General features: G+C 39.3%; 1 protein-coding gene across 2 annotated transcripts in view; it reads right to left on the bottom strand.

Moving 5' to 3' along the window:
- EIF2AK2 (eukaryotic translation initiation factor 2 alpha kinase 2) overlaps positions 1-14,107 on the bottom strand; it is a 1,554,704-nt gene that overhangs the window by 507,911 nt on the left and 1,032,686 nt on the right. The gene's annotated exons all lie outside the window — the stretch shown is intronic.

Below are 14,107 nucleotides of genomic sequence, written 5' to 3' on the forward strand. Positions count from 1 at the left end.
TAAAGTGAAACATGGATTGTTTGGTATTGTGATGAAATGTTTTGGTGAGTTTCTCCTCTCCCAAACACTGTATAACTCTGGAGATGGTAATATAAGTTTAGGGAATGTGAGGTTTTTCCCCTCCCATGGGGGGTGCAGAGGGCAGATCCTGCAAAAAAAAACTGTTTAGCATATGTGCTACTGTACTAAATGGCACACATTTAGCTCAATCTCTTAAAATCATCAAGGGATATAAGAGTGATCACATTTTGAGGGCTCATGGTTGTACCACTGGTGGAATCTGACAGTGTGAACTCCTTGAGATTTGTAACTTGCAGAGTAGAATCCAGTTGTTGCTGTTCATTAGGAACAAATATTATACTCTTTTGCATGGAAGAAATTCATATGAAGTTAGCGTATGGATGATTTATTATGCAATTTTCACAAAAGAAATATGATGCCCAAAATATTTTTAATAAATTAGGGGAGCTAGGTCCATAATTAAGCTGTCACTAATCCTAACGTACACAGAAAAGCAAAGTAAACAATCTAAGAACTGACTTTATAATATTACTGACTACACCATGACACAATATCATGCATGGAAGAGAGTTAACTGCAAACTATGAAGGAAAACACAGGTGTTTTGATCATGTTAGACATGAACCACAAGCTATGTTGTAAGACAATAGTATTTATTATTTATTTATTTCCAGTTTGATTACCGGGGAAGTCCACTGGGCCAAAATGACCCATTTTCAGTGGAGGCCCGGGGAGAAAAGCTCCAAGTTACATAAAACAATTGCAATACAATTGGTACATAGGTATAGCAGATACATTATATAAAAAGTTACAATTAACATATTTGAAGTCATGATATTTATAGAGTTCAGGGTTTTACAGTTTCATTTAAGGAGAAGTGTAATATATGGAGTTAGACAACCATATAAGTATGAACATGCATAGAAGCAAAGAAGACAAAATAATGGCATAGCTAATACACTCTGGTTATGCATAATTAAACAAGGATGCTATTTACAATATTTGCAAGGTTGAGTTGTGTCATAGTAGCTGTTGGTGTTATTGAGAGCATAGAGAGCCCAGGAGAAAGAGAGAGTACACACTGGGAGCAGCAGGATTTACTTGGATTAGGTAGGGCGATGGCGGGCGGCCACGGTGGTGCAGCAGTTAGCGTTACCGCCTCACAGCAACAGGTTCTCCGGTTTCATCTTTGGCTGGGGTGCCTTCTGTGCGGAGTCTGCATGTCCTCCCTATGGTCACGTGGGTTTCCTCCAGGTGCTCCGGTTTCCTCCCACATCCCAAAGACATGCTGTAATTGGATTGGACACACTAAATTGGCCCTAGGTGTGAGTGTGTGCCTTCTGTGGAAGGTTGGGCGCCAGGCTGGCGACTCAACACTGTAAAACTCCACTGCCAATCATGAGCGGATGGTGATCCGCTGTGGTGACCCCTAACCGGGAAAAAGCCGAAAGAAGAAGAAGAAGAAGGTAGGGTGATGGCAGGTACATTTTCGCTTGGAGGACAAGTATTTAAAAAGCAAGCTTTTGGAGTTTTCAAAGTTTGGCACGGATCTTAGAGTAGATGGAAGGGAATTCCATTTTTTGCCAAGTGAGTACGCGATAAGAAGTTGGCCAGCAGGATGTTTAGGTTTATTGATAGCTATTAGAGTCTGATGTTCAGATCTTAGAGTTCTTTTGCGTATGTAGGGGGGGAAGGAGATTAGTTAGTGCCGGACATTGAGTTGGGTGAAATATGAGTTTATGAGCAGTAGTGAGTTGGAGGTAATCTAAGTAGTTAGGGAGTTCTAGCCAATTCAGGGACTGTAGGGTAAGACAGTGATGGGTATAGTTTTTGGAGTTTGTGGCAAAATTAGAGATTTTGTTATAGCAGGTTTTCTATTTTGGAGGTGTTGGAGGTGCTAGAGGAGGACAGATTTTTTAGGAGAGGGGCTCCATATAATAAGGAAGGGAGAAGATAAGTTGTGGCCAGTGTATGCCTTGTAGAGTTGGAGAGAAAGTGATTGTTCCTGTACAGCATGCCTAGCTTTTGGTGGGGTTTCTTGATATTTTGTTGAATATGCATATTAAATTTGAGGTGTTCATCAATGGCAATACCAAGTAGTTTAGCAGACGGAACTACTTCAATAGGTGAATTGGTATTGCTATAGACTTTAAAGTTGTTTTTGTCATAGGAGAAGGACTTTGTAGGAGGGAAAAGTAGAATCTTTGATTTATTTGCATTTAGAGAGAGGTGGTTTTGGCACATCCAGTTTTTGGTTGTTGAAAATGCTATTTGGGTTTTGTTTAGAAGTTCAGAGAGGTTGGAGGCAGAGCAGACTAATGTAGAATTGTCTGCATATTGAATACTTTTGGTATCAGGAATGGCAGAGTGGAAGTTATTGACGAAGATATTAAAAAGCATGGGGCCAAGAATAGATCCCTTTGGTACTCCAGTTGGGTTGGGTAGGAAGGAAGAGATGGAGTTCTTCCATTTCACTGCCTGTGATCTTTCGGACAGATAACTGGAGAACCAGGATATAGTGTTGGGTGAGAGATGTAGGTTGGAGAGTTGACAGAGAAGGTGTTTGTGGGACACAGTATCGAAAGCTTTAGACAGATCAAGTAATATGGTGGATAATAAATGTCCAGAATCTCGGACCTGGTTGACAGTTTCAAGGAAAGAGAGTAGAGTGGTTACTGTGCTATGGCCTGGGCGGAAGCCATGTTGCTTGGGTGTGAAAAGGTTGTTTAGGGTCAGAAAAGGCTTGAGTTGGAGGTGGATGCATTTTTCTAGGATTCTGGATATTGGAGAGAGCAGAGCGATTGGGTGGAAGTTTGAGATTCTGGTGTTTTTGCCACCTTCGTGCAGTGGAAGAATATAGGCTGAGCGCCAGAGTTTAGGGACATAAGACTCCTTTATGCATCTATTTATAATGATGCTGATTGGAAGAGCAATGCCATCGGCAGCACATTTCAGGAATGAGGAAGGTATATTGTCAGGAACATTAGAGCAAGGTTTAAGTTTGGATAAAAGTTTTTGCATAAAGTTAGTGGAGATGGGTTTGAGCTCAAACAGAGAGGGCAGATTGCTGGGTAAATCGAAAGATGGGGTATTGTTAGGAAATGTCTTGGTGACGTTACAAATTGTTTCTAAGAAAAATGAATTAAATTTGGAGCTTAGTTCGAGGTCAGATATACTTGGGTCAGGACTTATGTATTCCAATATCATCACAATAGAAGTGCGGTATATATTTTAGAAAGGACAACGTAAGGGAACTTGACAAATAAGGAAGCACTTACAAGCACAAACATGGTTCATGCTCCCTGCAGGAGCATGCAGCATAAGCAGAACACAAAATCAAGAGACAAAGAAAGAGAGAGACAGAGAGATAGAGACACAAAGAGACAGAGAAACAGAAAGAGGGACTGAGACAGAGAGAAGAGAGAGACAAAGTAACCGAGACAGAGAAAGAAACACCAACAAAGAGACAGACAGAGAGGGAGATGAAGGCTGTATCAGTAAGAACAGAAGCTTCTCAAATGGTGAGCATTTCCTATTAACATACACATAACTTTCTCAAAAGCTGTTTCACTGTGTATGAACTCCAGTTCTGCAATGACAGCAAAGTTATGTCCTGTAGGTCTGCCTCATAACATCAGGTCCTGAAGGCAGGAATCAGAGTTTGTGTGCCACATACAAAGCAGTTTACAGTGATATTAAGAGCCATCTGACCTAACAAAGTTTGCCCATTTCCTAAAACTAATAACATGGTCAAATTCTTAACTAACAGCATATTTCTTCCTGCCATCCCAAAGATATGCCTCACATCAATCAAGCATATTCCTGAATTTCTTTAGCATTACTGTCCCCAGAAATTTTAGAAAACTTTCATGTATACATCTATCAAATTGAAACAATTCCCCCTCACACCATCCATTCAAAATCCCACCCCAACTGCCTCTAACTTTGTGGCTCCGTGTTTCCTTTTATTTGTTCTTCTGAAACATTCTACCCTCCTGAGCTACATTGATTATAAAACTTGAACATAAATTGGCTGCATAAATTCAGGCAAATTCAGGGAGAAAGAAAGAAAGAAAGAATGAAATGGGCTTTCTGAGGATGTATTTCATAAGATATTGCAAACTGCAGCAGCGGATGTCATTGAGTGCCTGCTAGAAGCAAAACATCCACTCCATTCAACAGACATTTAAAAGTCCTAGTATGACTTTGTGTATGCTTGAGGGGGTTGTCTGTTCAAACTCCAATGACTGTTAAGTGTCATCCGCAGACTAGCAGAGCTACAAATGCTTATGGAAGGAATGCACATCATGCTGAAGGCTGCAGTACCTTGGTGAATTCTCCCTGCTCTAAGGTACAGCAAAACTCATAGGCAGTACACAAACAATGGGGGCCTAAGGTGGCGAAGCCTCTCCGCAAGGTTTTTAATTTACTTATTTTCTATACCACCTTGGGTCTCTCCTGAAAAGAGGCTACTAGCCTAGTGGGTCTAACCCAGTCAACAAAGGACAGATAGATAGATAGATAGATAGATAGATAGATAGATAGATAGATAGATAGATAGATAGATAGATAGATAGAGCTACAGACAGATGGATAAATAATTAATAATAATTAATCACAGCTTATTTTTCAAAGTTGCAGAACCCACAGTTTTTTATCTCACATTTGTGTTAAGGAACCAAGTAAGAGATCACTTGCAAAATTGGTACATACTGGGGTGGCACATGCGCAGTCGTCTCTATTTCCCCAACACAATTCCTCTCATTCTGTCAGGGATCTTGAAGTTAACTGGCAGTAGTGTCTGTTTGTGTGTGTGTGTGTGTGTGTGTGTGTGTGTGTGTGTGTGTGTGTGTGAGACAGGGGCTGCCCTGAGTTGTCAATTCACCTGTAAAAACATTTAAAAGTACCTGGAGTTTTTATAAGTATCATCTATGAAGAAGGATCTCTGCAAGTACACATTTTTTTAAATGCTTGCAGGTGCAGTTCAGTACTTAAAACTCCTAATTTATGTGCTGGAATCCAAGATCCGGCCCACCAAAACATTTTATCTTGTCCTCAGCATGTCCTGCAACAACCTGCTTTGAATGGATAGATACATGCTGGACATGGTAATTGGCCCCAAACCTTGCCAAGAATAGTAACTGGCCATTTGGATAGCCTTGTGCTGGATGATCTGATGGCATGGTCTGGACAAAGAATAAAGTGATCTTAAGATAAATAGCCTTGATCTCCTCTGTGCTGTCTTTAGTCAGCCTGACACACTATGAGTCATTTCAGTACACAGCTTTCAAAAAAGTGACTTGAGGAGTATTATTCACTCCTTAAGGCATCAAAGAAGTGCATAACACATAGCTGTACTCTTGTGTATAAAATAAAAAAAAAATACCAAAGTTACTTTTTGATGGCTTGTGAAAACAGAAATGAAAAAGGAAAATGTAATGCTAATTCTCCCTCTGCTAAAAGTACTACTGTTAGTTTGGTCAGTGCAGTTACAAAAAGATAGGACCCATTTTCTGCCCTATTACTTCAGGTACCAAAATCAAATTCACTGAAAAAGCTCCTGGCTGGAATGTGGAGGTCAACATCTAAGCTTGAAATCTGTATTATTTTATTAATTTGCTTGTGAAATTGGAAAGGGAAGACCAGAATGTAATATTAACCTACTCAAGGTGCAAGACACATTACTTGTTGAGATAAAAGAAGACTGTTAAAGAACACACATTATTGTGCATCTATCAACCTTCCTGGTACTCCAATCACAACAAACTACATGGAATAAACTCTATAAAGTGGCATGCATAAAAGAGTTTTAAATGAACTTGCTAGCCAGCTTGCTGCACAGACAACTGGCATATTGAACAATGGTCTACACAACATGACACAAAATACAGAAACACGACTTTCTCAGTCTAACAAACTAGTGGACAACTTGCTGAAGTTGTTTCTCAAACTAGCTTGGCTGTAAACATCTACATTGGAAAAATACTAAACTGCAACAAGTGCATAATTAAAACATCACTCACAAGTTAACAACCAATGTTTATTTATTTAATTTATTGATATCTAGAAAAAACAATTAAGTCACAAATGTAATTTCACAACATCAAACGGCAGCTCCTTACTACCTTCTGAATCAGTATAATCTCTTTGGGCTGCCATCCTAACCTGAAGCACAACAGGAAGATCATGGATAATTTAAGCCACTTCCTCCTGTGTCCCATATCCTGTATACTTAAATTACCCCACTAGTGTTTGGCCTCCATATGGGAAGGAGGCAGCCACAGGGAACATGACCAAAGTGCAGTTCCTGTAATTTTTTTTTCTGTACTGATCACCTTGGAATAATTAAAAAGTGATGTCCTAAAAATGGAGAACATCGATATCTGTGCAGTAACTGAGACCTGGTTCAAGGCTCCAGAGAGCACCGCTGCAATACCAGGCTACAACTCTTACCACACTTTTCGGCCACCAAACCAGGACCGAAACACTAAAGGTGGAGGAGTGTCAATATTCACACCACCAGGCTAGTTGGCCAACACAATGTGTCTGAAATTCTCCAAGTGCAACTAACACTAGGTAAGACTGCAATCCAAATTGTAGCTTGCTACAGACCCCCCACCATACCCCAAGATTCTCACTACACCTTTCTAAACATACTGGAAAATATTAAGATAGAACCAAACACCCTAATACTGGGTGATTTTACCTACCCTGCCATTAACTGGGAAAACTACTCATGTCCCAACAACTTTGCATAGCGGTTCTTGGAATTCATAAATTCCAACGCCCTGGATCAACTAATCCATAGTCCCACCAGGGGCTCCAATATCCTAGACCTGGTCATTACCAACATGGGAAATCAATGCTCCATACCTATGGTCACCCCTTGTTAGTCAGGTCTGACCATAAGCTAATCACCCTTAACATCCACATCCCACCCCACCCCCAGTAAAGAAACCACCATAAAAACTTCTCCAAAGCCAACTTCATGCTACTCAAGTCAGAAGTGACAAACTTCATGACACCCATGCAGACGGGAACTGAAAGTTCAACTGCTGAATCCTACACTAAGGCACTGTACGAGCACATCCACTCATGCATGAATCATGCCATCCCAAATAGAACCAAAATGCTCTCATCCAAAAAAGGAAGCCAATCTGGTGGTCCCCTGCCATAAACAAACTTTACAACAAAAGGAAGAAACTTTTGCAGAAAAGAGGAAAATCCCAGGATGCAAAAACTCCCTTACTAGCCTCAGTAAGAAACTGAGATGCCTCATAAAATCCTCCAAAGCTAGTTACGAAAATAAAATTGCCAAAGATTCCAAAGACAACCACAAAGCATTCTATAACTATGTCAAGAATCTAAATGGCAATGCTCAGATCTGCTCTGAGCTAAAACAGAATGGCATTAAATATACTGATCTGAAGGATATTGCCAATATCCTGGCAGATCGATTCAGTGCCAACTTCACCCCCTCTCACCCCTAAATGGCCCATCTCAATACCGGAAGATTGCCAAATTCCAGTAATAACGGCCACACAGGTACAAAACGCACTCTCTAAAGCCAAGAATACAGCATCCATGGGACCAGATGACATCCTGGGCTGTGTACTACATGAACTACAATATGAACTGGCACCTCACCTAAGTGTCATGTTTAATCATAGCCTCACCTCAGGTTTCGTGCCCACTGAGTGGCGCAGAGCTACAGTTATCCCAATCCACAAGGGGGGATCCACCGTGGATCCCGGAAACTACCGTCCCATCAGTCTGACAAGCCTTATTTGCAAGGCCATGGAGCGTATTATCATGGAACTTATAAACAAAGACATCGGCAACCTTCAAACACTGGACCCCACCCAGTTTGGGTTTGTGAAGGGCCGATCTTGTCTCCTGAACCTGATTGACTTCTTTGAATCAGTCTCCAGAGCCACGGACAAGGGTAAGGTGGTCCACACAGCCTATCTAGACCTTGCCAAGGCCTTTGACACCATCCCCCACTCTGGAATCATAGATAAACTTACTAAGTTGGGCATTAATCCCTATGTCACCCAATGGGTTGCTAAATGGCTTACTGATAGAACCCACACTGTAAAAGTAGCCGACTCCAAATCCAGCTCCAGACAAGTGACAAGTGGAGTACCTCTGGGTTCAGTCCTGGGGCCGCTCTTGTTTGGCATCTACTTCTCTAAAGTACAGGTCAACACTAAGGGACTCTGGCTAACAAAGTTTGCAGATGACTGCAAACTGGGAGCCATTATTGAATCCCCAAATGATGTGGATACTCTACAAAAGGGCCTTACAGAAACAGATGCTTGGTGCCAGAGCCATGGGCTCAAGCTCAATGCCAAGAAATGTATTGTTATCCCCTTTGGGAAAAAACATGTATCCATGAATTACCATATAGGTGGCAGTACACTAAACACAGAAAGTGTGATAAGAGACTTAGGGACACAGGTGGACAGTGGTCTCACCTTCAATAACCACATCGCCACAACAGTCAGGAAATCCTTCTATGTGGCACACCTCATCACGAAGGGCTTTTCATCCAGAAAAAAGGAGGTCATTGTCCCACTGTACTCATCCCTCATTAGACCCATTATAGAATACAACGCCCCATTTGGTATGTACCTCTCAAGACATCTGCAACAACTGGAAAGGCCTCAGAAATACCTCACTAAAAGAATCACAGGCCTAAAGCAGATGCCCTACGCTGACCGCCTTAAAAACTCCAGCTATACTCTGTCGCATATCGTCTACTCAGAGGCGATCTCTGCTTAACATACAAGGCCATGTCAAACCCAGAGCTGTTGGACATGCTACACTTAAAGAAATCCCAATACCTCAGAGCTACACGCTCCAGGGATCTAAACCTTGTCATCACAATAAACAAAACATGCTGGAGGGATAGGTTCCTGACCCAGAGACTCCCCAGACTCTGGAATAGATTGCCCATACATGTCAAGCAGAGTGCCTCTTTGGACCTCTTCAAGAGGAACCTTGACGATTGGATGGGAGAAAGGAAATTCACCCCAGGGATCACGTCAGTCGCCCTGCTAGCCAGGGGTCCAGGAAAGTAAATAATGTGGGAAGAAATAGCCAGGGAATTGTTATGGCTAGGCTTGTATAGGCCCTAGGGTTGATAGCGTAGTACCAACCTATGAAAAAAAATGTTTTATTTTCTCTTCACTTGAGGGGTTAGGGCACTATATCAGGGACTGTTAAAGCGTCCTGTTATGTGTTTACAATATCTTATTGTTGACAAGCCATGGTTTTACCAATGATTCTTACTTAATGTAAGACAAAGCGTTACTTAGAAAAGAGCAGGAACCTTCTGTGAAGACAAGGAAAGTATGCTAAGAAACAAACTGTTGTTAAGAGGTATGACGCCGAAATTTCATCTACTTTAAACTTAGCGATAAACCTGCCTCAGAAACAGTTCCCCATCAGAAACACTGTTTTTTTTAACTAGTAACTGTATAGGTATAGCAGTGTAACAATGAGCTGGTCTTACTGTTTACACACAATAATCGCTCTCAACCTTTTACCTCCAGTCCAGAGTCAGGGACTGATCCAGAAATAACCAGCAAAGTTTTTTTTTTAAGTATTAGCATTGCTGACCTTTAGTAATAACAGGCAGCTCTGTTTGGGTGTGAACTGAGAAGCGGGGATTATTAGTTTAGGAGGATTTGTTAGTGCTAGAGTGCTTAAAGGAAAAGTACCCGACTTTCTTTATGAGAAAACCGTTAATGAGGCCAAAAAAGATGTTGCTCCATTAACGGAAAAGTACCGAGAGATTCTTAACAGAGATGTTTAAGTTAAATGTTATGGGGGAATGTTCACTAGATGGGATGGAGAAGACAGACTGATGGCATATGGTGGGATTATTAGTAATGATGAGTTCAAGAAGGATTTCTTTACCCGATTTAAATATGGGCCAAGTGGAGTCTTTTAGTAATTACATGAGGTTTTGATTTGTGAGGAAATGGACATATGTGCTAGAAGGAGACAGCAAATTAAATTTAAAGTCCCAAGAATATTAATAATTTTGATAAGGGATAACTGTTGAATTATTATATTTATGAGTTGTTTGAACCTGTCATGGTTAGCAAGTGCACCCCACTTGCCTAACACCCATAGGCAACTGAAAGGTGAATGTGGTAGGAGGTACTCAGGAGAATACTGACAGCAAGCAGGTTAGGGTCATTGTGACTGAGGAGCTTTGTATCTTAAGTGTAGCTTTAAAGTTGTATTTCAGGAGGATTGCGATAGTTACAAGATGCATGTTAGCACTTGATGCTTAACTATATGTCTTCTGAATGTCTGAAGTTTAGGATCATATTATTTGATAGCTTTGTGTTTTTGTTTCATAAAAAGTCAAAGTTTAAACAAAATTAAATACTAGTAAACAGCAGATGATTTAGTAGTACTACCTATCTGCACATTACACCTTGAAAAATCTAACAGTCTTCTTGTCTAAGGGAACATTCTTCACATTGCTTTACTGTAATAATTGGTGATATTTTTAGGGTGTCTACATCTATTGAAGAGGAAATACAAGGAAAACCTACACACAGACACAGACACACACACACACACACACACACACACACTGAATTTGTTTATCCAGTGCTGGAGTACAGTCTGATGGAGAGACTGGGTGTCACTGCTGTCTCAGTTTTCTAGCAAATTACTTTCCTATTTTAACTTTTCATGAAGGCCCCACCACCTTATTTCAAATTACCTTCTTAATTTGTCTGCCAGCTGTTAAAATGTATAATAAATTAACTGCTTTATGTGAATTGCATCTGTGTACCATGTAAGTTTCACTTCACTGTAACATCAGTATAAGTTTCATGTAAGTTCTATGAAACTATTCACTTTGGGCGGCATCATTTTTTTCAGAAATGACAGAAAGTTGTGTAAGATAACACTTCTTTTCAGTGCTATTATATTTCAATGAAAACTACAGTTCAACCTAATTATGCAAAACAGATTAAAACTAGCTATAGGTGTGTGTGTGTGTGTGTGTGTGTGTGTGTGTGTGTGTGTGTGTGTGTGTGTGTGTGTGTGTGTGTAGGCAGGCACACAGACACACACATACTCATTTTTGGTGTCACATCAAGGATACTGCTTTGCCTTACATGTGTCACTTGTTAGGATAGGACTTCGCTTCCCCATGATCTCCACTCGTTCATTGTGTAGTCATTGTAAATAGTTATATAAAGTGATATTTTGGTTGATTTTGTTGCAACAGTATTGTTAGAACTGAATGACATTTTCTGTAAGTATTTTTGTGTCCTCAGCATTAGTTTTAGCAGATTAGCCTAAAGTATGTTGAAAATTTGATGGGTTGTAACTTGTTATGGGTCTTGTGTTGCTGGCTTTGTGCACTTTGATTTATTTTATTTTTATTTATTTATTTGAAGTTTGTTTGGGCCAAGTGAACCCATTTTCCATGGAGTCCTGGGGAGAAAAGCTCCATAGAGACAATATCAACTAACAATATATAAAAGTAATACAATAGCATAATGTCAGGAAAAGAATAAAATTAAAATAAAATAAAGTAAAAAGAAAATACAATACAATAATGCAATAAAATTAAAGTAAAATACAAAACAATATTGTAATAGTATGTAAGATTGAACAGAAGAATACATATAAGCATGTGGGAATGTTAATACAGCAGGAATGTGAAGCTTAGTGACAATTCATGTCAATTTATAATTTTCTTTTTTTTTTTAGGAATGTTAAGGAAGGAAATAGAAGTAAATGCAGAAGAATATAGACTTAAGAGATTATTTACAATGTGTGTATTCCCACAGGGATGTGATTATAGACTGGGGAGGTAAGGTAATTGTGTAGTCATTGTAAATAGTTATATAAAGTGATATTTTGGTTGATTTTGTTGCAACAGTCTTGTTAGAACTGTATGACATTTTCTGTAAGTATTTTTGTGTCCTCAGCATTAGTTTTAGCAAATTAAATTGTGACTCTGACTATAAAGACTTGTCTGTGGGACTTTGTAAACTGTAAAATGCTATTCATCATTATTGTAACACTGTGTATACAACTTTAATACACTTGTATTCATGTGCAGTAAGCATGTATTCCTCACACACAAGTACTGTTTGAGTTAATGTGAATATAAGAATTGATAAACTATACTTTTACTTTAGTTAGTAACTAGTAATAGTAATATATTAGTTTTTTAGAAAAGTAATAGTAATATATTACTTTCACTTAAAAGTAGTAATAGTAACTTAATACTTTTATAAATAACTAACACAACACAGCCAAGAAGAAACTCTGAAACAGCTCTGAAAACAATGCAAAGTGCAACATGGTGTGCTTGTTGTTTTTAAAACTGCTAATTCTACAGGTCACAGACCAGAAACTAAAACTGCAGGCTCTGCTCATGTTTATGAAGTCCATAATACATTAATGTAAAAGTACAGCTAACATTTCTGCAGCCTTAAAATAAAACAGTGTGAACTACAGATGCATTTTACAACAATGGACTGGTCTTCTCAATATCAACATACACACATTTCCTGCAAATCTACCCAGCAGAATCCAAAGCAGAAAATCTCCATGAATGGTAGGGAGGCAGAAGTCACTTGCTGGGGTGATTCCAAATAGCCATTCAAACAACAGACTAAATAACCTTGTACCTTGTCTTATTAAGCGACAAGGTAAACAATCTTGATTCATTATGATTGCAGAGCCCTGGAACATATGTATATAGAATGGTAATATAATTAGTGTTGCTCTACAAAAGTAGCTTCAGTATTAATTTTGTCACACAGTTCAATCAAAATCTGCAGGCATATTCACTTTTCATTTGCAGTCATATACTCTCTACGGCACCTGTCTATACCACAGGCTTTAATTTGTGAGGTCTTTTATCATTAACATTAATTTTAAGTGAATTCTCCTTCACACAAATCTTATTTTGTTATTCTCTGCAGTCATAAACACATCTGTTTTGATGCTTAGAAATGAAGTAGTTAACCTCTGGAATTAGTCTAGTCTGTTTTTTAAACATTTCAGCTATGAAACAGACATTTGCAGGGGTGGGGGTAGGTGAAAAAATACACTCAAAATACAGACTGTTCATATACCCATGTAAAACAAGGTTAGAATGACTGAAAGGGACATGTACACAAATACTGGTGACCTTGGAAAGATGTGGGCAAAAGATGACAAGAAAAGATATATCAAAGAAGAAACAAGGATAAGAAAAACAGAGGAAGATAACAAATGTAGGATTTGTTATGGGAATGCAAGTATACACTTAAGAAGTAACTTGGCTGCTTCACATAATGCATTGCAACAATACCCCATCCACTTATGTATATGTATTTACAATTCTCACACCCTGCCAAGTGATATTCCCTGCAAGCTACCTATAGACTTATAGAGTTGACATCAACTGCTTACCAAATAAAAATGAGACAAGAAATGGCATACAGTGTAACAGGATTTGTCCAGCCAATCAGTTTAAATAGGGTTTTCAACATATGCATTGACCACATGATCACACAGGAGTAAACTGCCAAAGTGTGGCAAAAAAAAAGGTTCACTTGGTTACCTCCACCAATCATCCTACTGTGAGAGTACAGAGACTGAAAGTAGGTACAAATGTTGGATTGTTGGGATTGACATACTTTTTAGCAAACCTACCTTTGAGGAAACGGTCTGAAAGTGTAAAGAAAAGTACAGCTGTATAAGTATACTTCCTGTAACAGTAGATGTGTGAGTGATCATAGCTGCAGTAGCCTTAGCTATACTGGTTACATCCTGCCAAGGACATAACAGCTGGCCAGCTTCCAAAGCTTCAGACACCTTCTACATGATCAAACTTTCAGGCAGCTGGAGATGAGTTGACTAAAAGACAAGTTAGGGTGCCAAGACCTTCAGAACTTTTCTGCTAAAAGAGAAAGAGAGACGGATGCTGAACCCTGAAAAGACAATGCTAGGAAGAATAAAAAATAAATAACCACACCCTGGCATAAACAATACACCCAAAAAACAAAAGGATGGAGGGAATGGAGTGACTACTGCAGCAGTGATTATTCAA

This window comes from Protopterus annectens, chromosome 1.part0 (genome assembly GCF_019279795.1).
Source record: "Protopterus annectens isolate FY-2018-M chromosome 1.part0, PAN1.0, whole genome shotgun sequence".
Taxonomy (NCBI): domain Eukaryota; kingdom Metazoa; phylum Chordata; order Ceratodontiformes; family Protopteridae; genus Protopterus; species Protopterus annectens.